Source organism: Canis lupus, chromosome X, assembly GCF_048164855.1.
Source record: "Canis lupus baileyi chromosome X, mCanLup2.hap1, whole genome shotgun sequence".
NCBI classification, from domain to species: Eukaryota; Metazoa; Chordata; class Mammalia; order Carnivora; family Canidae; genus Canis; species Canis lupus.
This window is the reverse complement of record NC_132876.1, coordinates 4304414-4320424: the sequence shown is the minus strand read 5'-3', so window position 1 is coordinate 4320424 and position 16011 is coordinate 4304414. Positions and strand designations below refer to the sequence as shown.

At 43.8% G+C, this 16011-nt stretch overlaps 1 protein-coding gene and 1 non-coding gene across 5 annotated transcripts in view; one reads left to right on the top strand and one right to left on the bottom strand.

The window, feature by feature from the left end:
• The first annotated feature begins 227 nt into the window (after positions 1-227).
• Positions 228-16011, top strand: part of PASD1 (PAS domain containing repressor 1) — a 93143-nt gene continuing 77359 nt past the window's right edge. For 2 of the 4 annotated variants that reach the window (XM_072815333.1, XM_072815329.1), the window contains exon 1: positions 228-381. The gene's annotated coding sequence lies outside the window, so the exon portion shown is untranslated. Of the gene's footprint in view, positions 382-444; positions 580-16011 lie in introns of those variants that run through there. The other 2 variants (XM_072815334.1, XM_072815331.1) reach the window with 2 other exon arrangements.
• Positions 13682-13786, bottom strand: LOC140628908 (U6 spliceosomal RNA). Its single transcript, XR_012026833.1, has one exon. It is a non-coding gene; the product is annotated as a U6 spliceosomal RNA (small nuclear RNA).

The following is a 16011-nucleotide window of genomic DNA, read 5'->3' as shown; positions in this document are numbered from 1 at the left end:
ATGTACCTATTTTGTGCAACGACTGAGAAGGGACAGGGCGAGGTCTGCTGGGGAGCCCGAGCGCCTTCAGGGAGCGGAACCTTGGGGCCCGGCAGCGGGGGGCCGTGCGGAAAGGGCGTCCTGCACCCCAGTTCCGGGGGCGGTCTCTGGCTCCCACGGACATGCGCTGTGCCCCCCGCTGGGTCCCGTGGGCTCGTGGCTGGCGGACGCAGCGCCGCCGTCGCCGACCGTCAGGGCCCCCGCCGCCGCCCCCCGGCCCCCCTCAGACCTCCTTCATTCCCCCCACAGAAGGCAGAGAGCGAGCACAGGCAGGCGACGGCTCCCGGCAGCGAACAGGCTTCGGGGGGCGCGTTGCCGGCTGCCACCGCCGCGGGCGCCCAGGTACATCTTCGGGGCGTCCCGGGAGGGAGGTTCGGCCCGAAGGCCCGGGGTGCGTGGCTGGCAAGGCCGGCGCTTCGAGGCCTCCGGAGGGGCGCCATCGCGGCTGCCACTGCGGGAGGCCCCCTTTGGCCCCTCTTCGGAAACTTCTAGAAGCTTCCCAGCATCCGCCTAGACGTGGCGAGCACCCTTGCGAGGCAGGTGAGCGGAGCGAGCAGCAGAGCCAGAGAGGCGCTCCCCGGCGCGTTGGGCCAGTCGACGCGGCCTGGAAAGCGGGAGGTTGTCCCGGCTCGAGCGGGCCGGGCCGCTGGTGCTGCGACAGGCCGTCCGCCGTCCAGGTTTGACGGCCGTGGGGCAAGCGCGAATTTTCAAACGGTCCCCTTGGGGTTTCGTTGTTGTTTTTTTTTAAAGATTCTATTTATTAATTGATGAGAGAGAGAGAGAGAGAGAGAGAGAGAGAGAGAGGCAGGCAGAGACACAGGAGGAGGGAAAAGCAGGCTCCACACAGGGAGCCCGACGCAGGACTCGATCCCGGGGCTCCAGGATCACATCTTGCGCAGAAGGCGGCGCTAAACAGCTGAGCCCCCCCCCCCCCGCCCCCCGTGGGGTTCCCGAAGTTTCGTTTTTCAAAACCTACGGGCGTCTGCATTAAGGACTCCCTTCTGAGCCCATCCGGACTGAGAGCGTACAACTCTGAGCTACTGCAGAAAAATGCCTTCTTTTAGAATTATTTAAAAAAGATAATAATAACACAAAAGCTGAACCCCCTGTATGAATCTACAAGCCTGTAGTATACATAAGTGACGCCTACATAAATATAAACAAATGCCCCTATGGCAATAAGTCAATAGGACCTCCCGAAGTAAGCAAAGTAAACAAGACCAAATTAAGTAGACAACTCCGTTTGAGAGGCTTTTACGGTTGGTAGAACAACTTGTGTTAAAAATAGTTTTATTGTGCTTAAATTGATTTTCTGAGGCTGTTCTTTCTTTGAAAAATATAGCCAAATTGACTGTGAGGGAGAAGGAACTCTGGTAGTTTTGAGTGATTTTTCTATCGATAAAAGGAAGAATAGCATGTTCTGTGCTGGATTGCCTGTGGAGGCAGCTGCAGCTTTTAACTCTCCTCTGAGTGACAGAAATGGAGTTTTTACTTAATAATCAACCAGGTAAACTCAATGTATAGCTAGAGAAATTTAATGAGGTATTTTAGCAGTGGTCCCAAATTTTACTATGTTACTGACAAACACATATACCTTTATTCTGTAAAGCCAAATCTTGCATGTAAATAGTTATGTAGTTTATGATTCTCAAAGTAAGGCTACCATGAAGCCATGTGCTAGGAGTTTAAAAATGGAAATATATATATAAAAACAAAAGGCCATGGCCATGACATGTGATCAGTTCTTAAATCTTTTAAGACATGAAGGTCTACATGCCCTTGCCCCACAGGTGGCAGTGGTGGTGGTAGCAACAAGGTCAGTGCCTAGCACGCTAGGGAAACGCAGGTAAAGCACCAAGTGATTCGGAGGTTGTGAGCAAAGTTGAAGCTAGTATGTTTAAGATTTCTGGGAATTTTGCTTTTTCCCAGGTGGAAGCAAAACCTGAAAGATAAAGAGTATAGATAGTCATATATCTACCAAGGCCAGGAGAAAAAAAAAAAAAAGAGAGAGGGAAAGGACAGGACAAGGTATGTATAGTTTCCCTACTGTTCTTCTGAGGTATATGTATCAGTAGACTACCAATTTCTCTGACCCTGCACATAAAGAAGGAATTTAAAAGCAAGTATAATTTTCATTATACTGATTGAGAGAATTTTGCATTGTTATTTTTTGCCTTATTCCTTTAAACAAAAGAAATAAGAGGATCAACTTTTCATATAATGACTAACCCCTGGAAAAACTGTGTTTTTTCCTGTTCTAATTTAAAATGGCAGATGAGGAGCTCCAGAGTTCTAATTGCTTGATACTGGGAAAACAGTGTGAGCCAGCAGGCCAGTGACTCATCCAGGGCTCTGGCTTGATCAGCTGGGGTTATTACATATGTAATTGGATTAAAATGAACGTGGCCCTTTATTTGTGTATGTAGCTCAGCAGCTTGAGGTCCCCTGTGACAGGGGACCCTTGGGTGGTGGTGACGCCACTGAGGGTTAATTGTGTGATGACCCAGGGAGGAACACTTAGATTTTCTCATGTTGGCTGCTTATTTGACTACAAAATGATTCTCTTTTGGATCTTTGCCTTGTGAATGTTGATATTTCTGTCAGGAAAATATATTTATTTATTTATTTATTTATTTAATATATTTATTTTTTTGGAGTTCAATTTGCCAACATATAGCATAACACCCAGTGCTCATCCCATCAAGTGCACCCCTCAGTGCCCGTCACCCAGTTCACCCCCCCACCCACCTCCCTTTCCACCACCCCTTGTTCGTTTCCCAGAGTAAGGATTCTCTCATGTTCTGTCTCCCTTTCTGATATTTCCCACTCATTTTTTTATCCTTTCCCCTTTATTCCCTTTCACTATTTTTTATATTCCCCAAATGAATGAGACCATATAATGTTTGTCCTTCTCCGATTGACTCACTTCACTCAGCATAATACCCTCCAGTCCATCCACGTTGAAGCAAATGGTGGGTATTTGTTGTTTCTAATGGCTGAGGAATATTTCATTGTATATATACATTTTAAACAGTTCTGAGAAAGGGTTTCATGTATGGTATATCTCCATAGATAAATAAAATAGCACAGTAATAAATTTCTTCTGTTTCTTCTTAATGGAATTAACTCCCACTCTGATCCTACAATTCTCCTTTATTCTGAGGTTTAGTCACTTGACTCTGAATGTCAGGGCAGATGGAGAATCTCAGGCGAAAAGTCCATCTCAGATGATGATGACCTCTTAACATGGTCCTTTTCTTACTCAGAGCTGCAGCTGTACAAGGGAGAAAATGTCACTTCTGGAGGAATCATAGATTCCTCTTGTTTTATAAAATTAAGCAATTCTATAGTCAAATAGGTAGCCAGTTTATTTTATTTTATTTTTTTAATATTTTATTTATTTATTCATGAGAGACAGAGAGAGACAGAGACACAGGCAGAGGGACAAGCAGGCTCCATGCAGGAAGGCCGATGCGGGACTCGATCCTGGGTCTCCAGGACCATACCCTGGGCCGGAGGTGGCACTAAACCGCTGAGTCACCCGGGCTGCCCTTTTTTTTTTTTTTTTTTAAAGATTTTATTTATTCATGCAAGACAGAGAAATCAGTTTATTTTAATCACTCCAGGGGGCGTTTGCAGCGATCACACTTGGAAACAAATACTGCCAACTGAAGTGCTTGCTCTAAAAAAATAAAATAGTCCAGTTGTGTCTGAAGTACGTAGCTTTGTTTTGCTTATTTCTCTCTGTGTTACAAAAGAAAAGGGAGCATTGAGGTGTGACTACACCAAGGCATCGCAAGAGGATTTTTGTTCATTAAACTCCAGGAAATTTCTGGAAAGCATTACCTCATGGATTTGAAAGTATGTGGGCCAAGATGGCCAAGTTGGAGAAGGCCTGGATACCCGTTCCCATGAGTCAGTCACTGCATAGAGAAATCTCTGCCTCTGAACGTGGCCCAGCATGGCTTGACAGTTTTGGGGAGTGGAAGGAACCGGGCCCTTGTTCTATCTGCGGGGAGCAGGTATAGCGGCTGTGTTCCCCTCCCACACTAAGCCAGGACCATTGTGTGCAGCTTTGTTTGCAAATCAATTTACAGGTACCCAGATTCTTTAGTGATTATAATGAATTGGACAAAAAAAATCCTCCTACTCCTCTTAAATTAACTGAAAACTGTTTAGGTTAATGTAGTAATTATGGTTGTAGGGAAAGCAGTTGGTTAATGGTGGTTAAACAAAGAATTGTGATCAAAGTGTAGCCAAATTCTTCTGGATTTAGCCCCAGTTCAGATGTCATTCAACACATTCACATTGTTACAGGCACTCTTGAAGCTGGGGACTGGCGAAAAGCCTGTGGAATATGACACAGATACTGCTTTCAGGGACCCCCAGGCTAGGGGGCGATTATACCATGAAGTACTTGCATTGTATTTGAATATGTGACAGCATCCTTGGTACAGCAGAGGAGGGAGTGACTGACTTCCCCTGGGGCGGGGTGAGGGCAGCTGGGCCTTGGCACATCTTCCTCAAGAGGAAGATTTATTTGTTTGTTTATTTATTTTAAAGATTTTATTTATTTATGAGAGACACAGAGAGCCGCAGAGACACAGGCAGAGGGAGAAGGAGACCTGCAGGGAGACTGATGCAGGACTCGATCCCGGACCCCGGGATCATGCCCTGAGCCCAAGGCAGATGTGAGCCACCCAGGTGCCCCAAAGAGGAAGATTTAGATTGGGCTTTGAAGGATGAGTTCCATATCCTTAGAAAGAGAAGCAGACGGAAGGGCGAACAAAATCAAGGGGGACTGAAGAAGCCTGCGGTTTTCCAAAGCAGGAGGTGACCAAGTGAGGGTCACTAGTCCTGAGGCTACCGGGGGAGGATTGGGGAACCACAGTCAGGTGGGCTGGGTCAGTTTGAGGAGTTGTGTTTCATTTCTTGGACAATAGGGAGCCGTGGCAGGGTTTTAACAAAGAGCCTGATTCCACAGACTGGAGGCCGGCAGCCCGGGGCGGTAAAGGAATTCATGCAAGGCAGAACAAAGGAGCTAGAACTTTACTGAGCACACTGCAAGGGAGCAGTGGACAGGACAGCAAAGGAGAGCCTGTCTGCCAGGAGGCAGTGGTGGGGAGCTGTAGTAAACAGTGGGGGGTATGGGAATGTGTGATGATTTTCCTTTCTTGGTACCTGTGCCCGGTTGTAAGCAGCCCATTGGTCAGCCAGGGCCTCTGGCTATTTTGAGATGGGTCACCAAGTTGGCCTGTTTGCATTTAGCCGGGTGGTCACTGTGGGCCCTTGGACTTATTCAGGTCTCCATCACTCAAGCCTGTTGCCTCAAAGCAGCCTTTACAGATGCCACATCTGATTGGGAGATAGACCTTTGGAACTTGCTGTGCTGGATTGGATTTGGGGAAAGAATTCTGCAGAGGGAGCTGTTAAGAATGACTGCAGCTTTCTGGGTTGTATAACTAGTTCCATTTACTGAGATGGGGAGCACCAAAGCAGGAACGGTTAGGGGCAAGTTTACCACCTGAGTGTGAGGTACCGGTGGGACATCCAGGAAGCATCCAGGGCCAGAGCTCAAGGGAACGGTCTGGGCTGGAAATAAAGGCCCAGAGTCTTGGAGGTTTCCCTTTGGCAGAGGCTTCTGTGGACTCCTAGCACTTCTTTATAGCTCTGGCGTGGGGAAACTGAGTCATGCCTACCCACTCCAGCCATAAAAAGCTACTGTGTCCCCTGTCATGCCCGTGTAACTCATGCCGTGTCTGAATGTTGATAGGGGCAAGCTCTGTGTGACACAGGTTCCCACCGGGTTTTCAAGGCGATGATCCCAGAATATTGGTCTCTTGAAGGACAAGAGTCAGGTGTTTGAATAGAGCATACAAACTGCCTTTGAAGTAGGTTTCCCGGTTCACAGTCTGCGAAGAAACCTTGCCTTTTCCCTTTGTCCTTTATCAAGAGCTTTAGACCTCTGTAAGGCTTTTCCCACACACTACACAAACATTAAATTGACTTACAAATGCTGTTTATGAGGAATAGACTATTGTTCTTGTTATTCGATATGTATTTATGGAGTATGTGTCCTGACTTGAGTTGAGCTAATGGCCCACTAGGGAAGGGTGCTTTGGAGGTTGATGAGTTTTTCTTCTGATTCTGCTTCTAACAATTAAGCACACTGTTTAAGTAACAGGTTGTTCTTTGATTATAGAGCGTTCATGATCACTAATAAATGTACCCCATATTTAAATATACAAGTTGCACCTCTGGGAGGGCAGGGAGCTAAGGGCAGTCAGCCTTTCAGATGCTAATACCTGAGATCAAGGCACACTAGATATTACTCAATCAAGCTAATATTTAGCTTTGGAAATTAAAGCATAAATTCATGAATTTGATTAGCGTTCTTCTCTCTGCATCGATATTTAACCATAATATATGTATGCACACAATGTTCCGAGATTTTTCCTTTTATTTTCTGACGATGTATGTTGTACTTGCTGCAGTGTCTGTTGAATTCAGGAACGCTACCATTTCTCAGGAGAAGGTGTTGCACTCCCAGTATGTTTTCGTGCTACTTGTCCCCTTGTTTGAGTGGACTTTAACATTGGAGGTGAAAGTGAACCTTAGCCTTTGGGGCACTCACCAAATTCGTGGGTGTGCAGTGCATCTTAGACTTTTCAGGGAACTTGCCCTCCTTTATGCTATCTGATCTTCTTGAGAGGACCTTATGGGGTGGCCACGTCCAGGCTTAGCACCTTTTTGTGGGCACTCAGAGAGGCCAGATGGCTTGCCTAAGGTCACGTGGCTAGTGCAGAACTGCAACTAGGTCCCAAGCAGGCTGACTTCAAGAATATTGTTGATCTCCATTAGTTTTGCCATCTCCCTAGTTAAGCCATCGGATTAATCATTTTTAGAGGGTGAACTTCTAAGTCAGCTGTTTCCTCATAGGAAGCAGTAAGTATCTCCTTGGTATAGGTGAGAAGTTGTGGAAGCTTCATTCTCCTCCTCGGAGTATGTCAAATCCACTTTGGAACATTTGCGAGTGCTCTGCAGACAGGACTTCATAAAGGCCACTTACTCTTAGCCTTTTCTAGCATGAGCTCCATTTGCTGATCTTCTCGAGGAACCTAGGTGTGAGCCGTGCTGTATGGTGTGGACCACACAGTGCTTGGAAATGGGAAAGCTTTAAAGTAACAGGCAGGACTTTGGGAAATTGTGAGGTCTGCACTAAACAATTGTCCTTTGAGGTGAAATTCACAAACAAAGTCAATCAACATGAAAAATCTGGAAACTCTCAGTGAGAGCTGTTTTCTTTTTACATTCCACAAGAAACAAGTTGGAACCTTTGGTGTGAAGTTCCAGCAAATGTAATCACAGAGCACACTTGAAGCTTATGGAGCAGAGATGCTGTTGGAGCCTTCAGTGAGGGCACTTTGGAGAGCTGCTCTGCCGCGTGGCTGTGTCTTAACCATCAGCATTAAGAAAAGGGACTGGGTGGGAGTGGGGGCCGGGAGTGGTGTGGGCCAGAGAGCACGTGGCTTGGGCAAGGCCAAGAGTTGGCACCGATTAGGGAGATCATTTAAGTGACGAGGTCCTCAGTCTTTCATTCAGGAAATGGGAGGTTTCTTTGGCCCCTCTTCTAATTTGAGAACCGTGTATCTAATAGATTGAGAAACTTTTTACCGAGGGGGTATATATACATTTTTAATCATTCATGCTATATTGGCACATAATTCATAAATTAATTTTAAGTTATTTTTGTTGCATATGGGTTTTTGTTTATGGACATGGCCCCTTTTAAACACATTATTCAGGGGACTCCTGGGTGGCTCAGCGGTTTGGTGCCTGCTTTAGGCCTAGGGCATGATCCTGGAGACCCGGGATCGAGTCCCATGTCAGGCTTCCTGCATGGAGCCTGCTTCTCTCTCTGCCTCTCTCTGTATCTCTCATGAATAAATAAATAAAATATTATTTTAAAAAAATAAGCACATTATTCAATGGATTCTGTGTGACAGCTTCCCTGTTTTTTTGAATAAGGCAGCCTAGGGTATATGGAAGAGTGGACTAGGGTTGAGGAGAACTGGAGGTCAGGCTGGGAAATTACCTTAAAGTCAGGGGGTTAAAATAAATCAGGAGAAGCCACCTAACTTCTGCAGGGCTTGCTCCTTAGGTGATAAATAGGGATCAGTTAGACTTGCCATGGGAACAAACTTTATTTATAGAGCTCTCACAGCTCCTTAAAACGATTGGAAAGAAATCATCCGAATGGCGATATTAAGTGGTCAAATTATGTTTGTATTGTTTCTCCGTTCCATTTTGTAAATTTAACACTCCAAAAAAGAAGAAAACTAAATTTCTTTTTAAAAAGGAAGTGTCAAAGGAAACAAGAAGGCTGGCTCTTTGTCAGCATTCGAATGGAAATGATTATAGTGTTCTACAAAGCTATGGAAGGGGTTATGGAGTGACAGAATTTTTTTTTCTTTTTCTTTCGGGAGGATTGTAGGGCAGGGCTTTGCCGGAGCTTCCAGATCCCACTGCTCCTTTCTGATGTGAAGGTGGTTCCAGGACCTTTGTCTTGAGCGGTGAACACCCAGTGTGCAGCCAGGAGCACTAGCAGTGGGCACTCCCTTACAGAACACCTTTTGGGTCTGGGACTAACAATTGTCCTGCCTCTTATTCCGTAAGCTGTCAGGCTTGTGGGCTACCAGCTGCCTTAGCTTTACCAAAAGGAGGCGGTTCATTCATTCTTTCTCTGCCTATTGTCAGCTGAATAAAGCAGCCTACCGTGGCCTCTGGGACAAAAGCTCTCCATGAGGATTACACTGCCAGGTTGGAAAATGGCCCTTTCAGTTCTATACAGCCTCATGTAGGGGCTGTGTTCAGCTGACCACCTTTATGTAAATCTCTTTTCTTTGTCCCAAGCCCCCCCCTGAGACAGACACCGGCTAAGCCATTCTGGGCAGATAGGCTTTGTGCAGGGCTGGGAAGGAGATCGCCCAGGTTAGGTGTTCCTGGGAAGAAAGGCCGATTGAAATGGTTTTTGTAAATGCCATTGCTAATAAATTGAACACTGGTGAAAAAAAAAAAAACTTCATGCAATTAAGAAATTATTGACAAAGAACAAATTATTCCTCAAATAGAATAAAGTGGCATAGAGTTCGGGAGTGCTGAAATTGTTGATCTTTGACATTATGCAAAATCTATTACGTCTGTATCTCTTGTTTCCAATTCTCTTCATATCCTTCCCTGACCCTCATTTTGTCTGGAGTGGAGAAGCTCCTGGTTACTCCCTCCATCTTTCTAATTGAGTATTTCCGAGGTTTTGTCTTCTCCTTAAATCACTCCCTTAGAGCACTCCAGTGATTAGTCAAATTTCAGATTATCTCTGTGCACGTGTCTAGTAGGATTGTGAACTCTCCCAAACTGAAAGAGATCTCCAAGTCACCTGCCCAAACATCTCTCATATCTGTGTGGTCAGATTGATCATTCTTGTTAAGTAAAGATGGGTTTTCTAGCATTTTTATTGATGCTTAAACATGTAAGAGAACCCAAAGCTGGTGAATTTTCTCTCTAGACTCTTCCATAACCCACTTTCCCTTTAGTAAGAAACCTCTCTGGCCTTGTGACTTTCAACCACTCCAGCTAACACTGTCCCCAGGCCCATCATGATAGGTAGTATCACATTGGCCTCTTACCTTACTTACCCTTATTCCCTTTTCCTATTACTCCGCCTCCTGTAGAGCATGTCTGAAATCCACCCTCTCTTGCAACTTTCTTCTCTTCCTTCTATAACAACTACCTTCTAAACTCAAACCTTTCTTTCCTCACCCTGTCTGCTTGAGTTCCCTGCATCATCTCTCTTAGAGTTGGTTTGATCTTGGAAGTCTCTTTCTCAGAAATTTGCAGTGGTGCCCTGCTATCTTACAAAATAAATAAAAATGTTAATGTCTTTGGGTAGAGAAACCAACCTGTCTGACCACATTGATTTTTCCGTTTGATCCTTAGACTCTTCAACGTTCTGACTACTTGATATTTAGAGAATTCTTTTGACAGTTCTCCTTTGATATAATAATTGTTGTTTCTCTGTAGTTCTTTGAGTTTTCAGGGCTGATGACAGCAATAGTAAAATTAGCCAACACAGTGCCTTGCCCCTAGTATGTAACTATTTAGGACCTGAACGGCTGAGCAAATAAATGGAAGACACCCTGGTTTGCACAGAAACCAGAAGTGTAGGAATCAGATCCCTGAAAACTGCATTCTTGCTTCCTTGGTAGCTTCCTCTAGTAGTCAAGTAGAATGAACCACACTAAATATGGACAAGGACAAGGAATGGCCTACAATATTCCAATATGATCTGTAATACTTGCAGGTTCTTGACTCAAATTCAGGATTTCCTACTTTATGTATGTTAATCACCCTGTTTAGGAAGTTCTATTATGAGGAGTTTGAGTGTCATTTTCTTTGGTCTGTTTCACCAGGTGGCTTGTAATATTTTCAGCTGAACTGAGGGGTGAGAAAACTTACCTATCAGGTTCTTAATTTAATGATTTACTAAGACCTTTTTCAATGGTTCACTTCAAATACACTTTTATGTAAAGAGATGGCCCTGCATAAGAAGTCATCTCTCCTACATTGTTTCCAACATATTTTTCTATATCTTCGGTCATTCTTTCCCTGAACCGTAGGGTCTCTGGAGAAGACAGCAAGCTCTTGTCATAGTCCTCACCCAACTGAATGTGATTTATTCCTCGCAGTTTTATAAGCTAGGTTCAGATAACCATGAGTAATTGAGAGGAACCAACCCTGTTTCCCAACAGAAGGAAGAGACTGGCAACACATGACCTTCATACAGGTGCCAATGAGGGAAGGTGCCATCAGGGGCCCCGGAAAGAGGATCAGAAAAGCACTCTTGGAGACAGTGCTTTGAGGAATGTGCCTTTGGAGGATAGATGTGTCTTCAATCGGTAAAGACATGGGGCAGGACATTCCGGGCAGGGAGACAGTCATCAAGCAAGGGCAGTGGGAGGCAGTGAAGAGTGTGTGTTTGGGCCATTGCAAGTACTTCCCAGCATTCAGGAGATGTGAGCAGTGTTGTGGCTCATGATCCTTTCAGTGCACGCTTCTGGTGCTTCTACTCTGTGCTAGGCCTGGCCTTGTGCTCATACTTGAGTTGGGGGGGGACCAATGAGGGCTGGAATAATGAGCAAGCACCCTAGAAAGTGGTAAGTGCTGTGAAACAGTAGTAGACCGTGAACTCCTTGGAGCTCGTGGAGGAGGAATATGAGGAGAGCATGAACAGAAGAGCATTCTACATAATTCTGGAAAAACTTGAGAAAAAAAGGATATCTTTTTGGATCCAAACTCATATATTCAGATCCCCAGATACCTTCAGGCCTCTTAAAAGCTGTAGGATAGGTTTATCAAACATCAGAAACAGATTTCTGTTTTGGGACTGTGCTCTTTGGCTGTGTAGAATTGATACAGCTCAGGTGGTGCAAGGATCATGTGTCCCTCAGAGAAAGTGGGAATACTGTCTGCCTAATATGAAGCAAGTCTATAGCAACTGTTAGAAGAAATTCATGAACATCAACACCCCTGTATCTAGGAACCAAGTTGAGGATTACACGCAGAAGTTTTTCTTAATTGTACATAAAGGAGAGTTTATTTAGAGGCAAATCTTAATGTCATCTTTAGGGGCTATATCAAGGCCACTGGACAAGATAGCATCAGAAAGCTCAGTCCCTTTGGTCAAGCAGGATGAAAGGGGGCTGGAATTATGAGGAGACTAAGGAAATTTGTCTTCATGCAGAAACTAGAAGCAGTTTAAGAACCCTCTTGGGTGAGGGGCAATCCTACTTTCTCCATCCCAAAGCATTGCTATGAGAATCATTCATAGCATTGTATGGACAAGTCAGTTCTAACTTGGAAAGTCTTGGTAGTTGAAAAGGGTCCTTATGGGATCCCTGGGTGGCGCGGCGGTTTGGCGCCTGCCTTTGGCCCAGGGCGCGATCCTGGAGACCCGGGATGGAATCCCACATCGGGCTCCCGGTGCATGGAGCCTGCTTCTCCCTCTGCCTGTGTCTCTGCCTCTCTCTCTCTCTCTCTGTGACTATCATAAATAAATAAAAAAAAATAAAAAAAAAATAAAAAAAAATAAAAAAGAAAAGGGTCCTTATCTTTATTTTAAATGTGCAGTTACATGGTAATCCACTTCCCTGGTGCCGCTAGAAGGGCTATTTTTTTTTAATTTTTTAAAATTTTTATTTATTTATGATAGTCACACAGAGAGAGAGAGAGAGGCAGAGACATAGGCAGAGGGAGAAGCAGGCTCCATGCACCGGGAACCCGATGTGGGATTCGATCCCGGGTCTCCAGGATCGCGCCCTGGGCCAAAGGCAGGCGCCAAACCGCTGCGCCACCCAGGGATCCCAGAAGGGCTATTTTTGATCTAGAAACATTTCTTTCTTTGAAGATCATGTGAGTAGAATATCCACTGTCCACAGACAACATTGATTAGTTTCCTTATCTCTTGCTCTTGGGTAAGAAAACAGTTTTTATATTTTAGACTTTTCTTTTATACTTATCTTTTATATTTTACTGTGCACTTATAATCCAATGGAAGTAAGAGTCCTCTGTGCTTCAGAGGAAGACATAGACATGGCCAACAAGCACATGAGAAAATGCTCTGCATCACTTGCCATCAGGGAAATACAAATCAAAACCACAATGAGATACCACCTCACACCAGTGAGAATGGGGGAAATTAACAAGGCAGGAAACCACAAATGTTGGAGAGGATGCGGAGAAAAGGGAACCCTCTTGCACTGTTGGTGGGAATGTGAACTGGTGCAGCCACTCTGGAAAACTGTGTGGAGGTTCCTCAAAGAGTTAAAAATAGATCTGCCCTGTGACCCAGCAATTGCACTGCTGGGTATTTACCCCAAAGACACAGATGCAGTGAAATGCAGGGACACCTGCACCCCGATGTTTATAACAGCAATGTCCACAATAGCCAAACTGTGGAAGGAGCCTCGGTGTCCATCGAAAGATGAATGGATAAAGAAGCTGTGGTCTGTGTATACAATGGAATATTCCTCAGCCATTAGAAACGACAAATACCCATTTGCTTTGATGTGGATGGAACTGGAGGGTACTATGCTGAGTGAAATAAGTCAATCGGAGAAGGACAAACATTATATGGTCTCATTCTTTTGGGGAATATAAAAATAGTGAAAGGGAATAAAGGGGAAAGGAGAAAAATGAGTGGGAAATATCAGAAAGGGAGACAGAACATGAGAGACTCCTAACTCTGGGAAACAAACAAGGGGTGGTAGAAAGGGAGGGGGCAGGGGATGGGGGTGACTGGGTGACTGGCACTGAGTGGGCACTTGATGGGATGAGCACTGGGTGTTATACTATATGTTGGCAAGTTGAACACTAATAAAAAATAAATTAAAAAAAGAGTCCTCTGTGCTTTGAAACTGATCAGCAAGTCATAAGTGATTGAGGAAAATCCAATTAGTGAGTTGCATTTTAAATAATAATAGCACCTGAATTAATCAATAATTCATATAATCAAGACATGCTCAGTCAGGCTTAAAGCACAGGTCAAGATGTAACATCAAGTAATCATAGTTGATTCTTTTTTTGTTTTTATATGGAATGCTTTACAGATTTGCGTGTTATCCTTTTGCAGAGGCCTTGCTAATCTCTGTAATGGTTCCAGTTTTAGCATATGTGTTGCTGAAGCAAGCACCACAATCAATTCTTAACACTAGTGAAATGAATGCGTGTCAAGTTGTGTAACACAAATAAAAATATCTGTTTATAGATGTCCCTGATCTTCACCAACTACAGATTTAAATTCAACTATTTTATCTTAAGAGATTGTACTCGATCACTCTAAATGTAGCATTCTACCCATTTCCTGAGAGAATTATAAAGTGAAGTGAAGAAAAGATGTTTTTGGTTTTGATAAATTGTAGATTTTGGATTGAGGTGTGTGTGTGTGTGTGTGTGTGTGTGTATCCCAGACTGGTGTTTACGTCCCAAAGCTCATGAAATATTTATTGTTAGGTTTTCAAAACTTAGTTTCTGTCATTTGTAAGCTAAAATGCTTCTTGTCATTGAAGGTGCTTGAGGATGGAAGATAAAGCAAACCAAAGACTCAATGAAGTCATCTTGGAGATTCTCAGTGCTCCTAAAATCTATGAAAAGCCCTGAGATTTCCTGTAGTCAAAAAATTTGCTTAACTATATTTAAATCAGCATTTTCCAAATGTACCCAACCAAGGAACACTTCATTTTTATATTTTCTTCAAACCTGTTAACATATTTTGGTGTTGTGTTCTGTGGCAGCAGTGACCTTTAGGAAGGTCTGGGTTCCTTGTGTTATGCCATTTAATACATGTAAGTAATGGCATCTGAGCCTGGTATTCTCAAACTCCCCAGGAATAAGATTGACCAGCCATCTCTGAGCAAAAAAGATTAGCAGTGGTTAATAACAACTTCCAACTTCCTAGAATAACTGTCTATGAATGTTTGCATTTTTAGGGCCCAGCAGGTTTGAATGTAGCAAAAACTCCTGTGGATCTCCAGTAGTTCAGAAACTGGCCTCCCAGGCTTAGCACTTTCTCTGTTGCAGAGACGATGGAAAACAATGGCCAGCTCCCAAAATGAAGAATGAGATTTGTTGGCACAGTCCCCTCTGCTCTGAGATGCTATTGCACAGGGATGACGTTCGCCAAAGATCTCTCCCCTTCTCCCTCTGGATTGAGTGGCTTTGAGAAAGCAGAATTTGGTAACCACATCCATGGCCTTGGAGGGGAAGTGTGGGGACCAGCATCACACCTCTGATGACAAAGTCTCCTCTCCTTCCAGGAAAGCTCAGAGGATGTGTTGCTTCAGAGAGTAAGGTTTAAAGAAAGAGTTTTAGAATATATTATTGGATTTTTTTTTCTTTTTTGAGGAATCCTCTGTTGAGCCACCAGGGTCACAGACCAAATCCAATTCATGTTTCTGAGAAACCATATTTTTCCACTGTAGAAAATTGAGTTTGCATATGGCTTGACAAATTAACTTTTCTTTAAAAAAACAGTAAAAAGTAATTTACCCATTCTGCAGAGTTTTGAAGTCCTTGGCATCAAGTTTTAGTGGTTTTTTTTCAATGAATATGATTGGAATTCTATTTAACATATAATTTAAAAAAGTCAGTTTCTGTTTATATAGTATATAAAGTAGATCTAATGTGGACAGTTTCATAGCAAATGTTTATTTTATGAATCAGTAAAGACTCATAATTAAAAATCTTGAAAGTTAAATATGAGTCTCTTAGGTGTGGTGTATCTTGTCATTTTTATAAAATTTCTGAATTAAGGAGTGACTAGATTACACTTTAGTTTCTGTAAGTTCTAATATGTGCAATGAAGCTTTCCCCCTACATGAGTAATAATAGAAAAGTGTTACATAGATTTATGGAACCCAAGTCAAAGTTTGAGTTACTATTCAGCTTTTGTGAAGAGCAAAGGCATAACTCCCTAGGAAACCTACGAACCTCAGATGTTTTAGGGAAGGAGACATACTGAGATAAACATGAGAGTAACATGAGTATAATCTTGATTCAGCTCTAATTTTTGATAAGATAATTTGCAAATTCTAGTGTTGTAACCAATATTAAAGCATGGTTACTTAATTTATTAATTTATTTAGTCACCCAGTAACAATTTGGGGACAAAAGTGAGGATGGGAGGTCTAGGGAAGATGTGTAGACAAGAAAGAGCTTCAGGATTAGCAGCTCAGTTTAAAAGCAAGATTGACCCTGGCAGCCAGGCATGTCCCCCTGCTTGTGGCCCTGCCTGTCCCTGTACTCACTGGACCCAGAGACAAGCCTGGAGAGCCTGGGGGTCAAGTCATGCAGCATGCACTGTTTGCTCCCATGCACCAGCCTTCAGGCATCCAGGACCTCTAAACATGTGTGGCCATT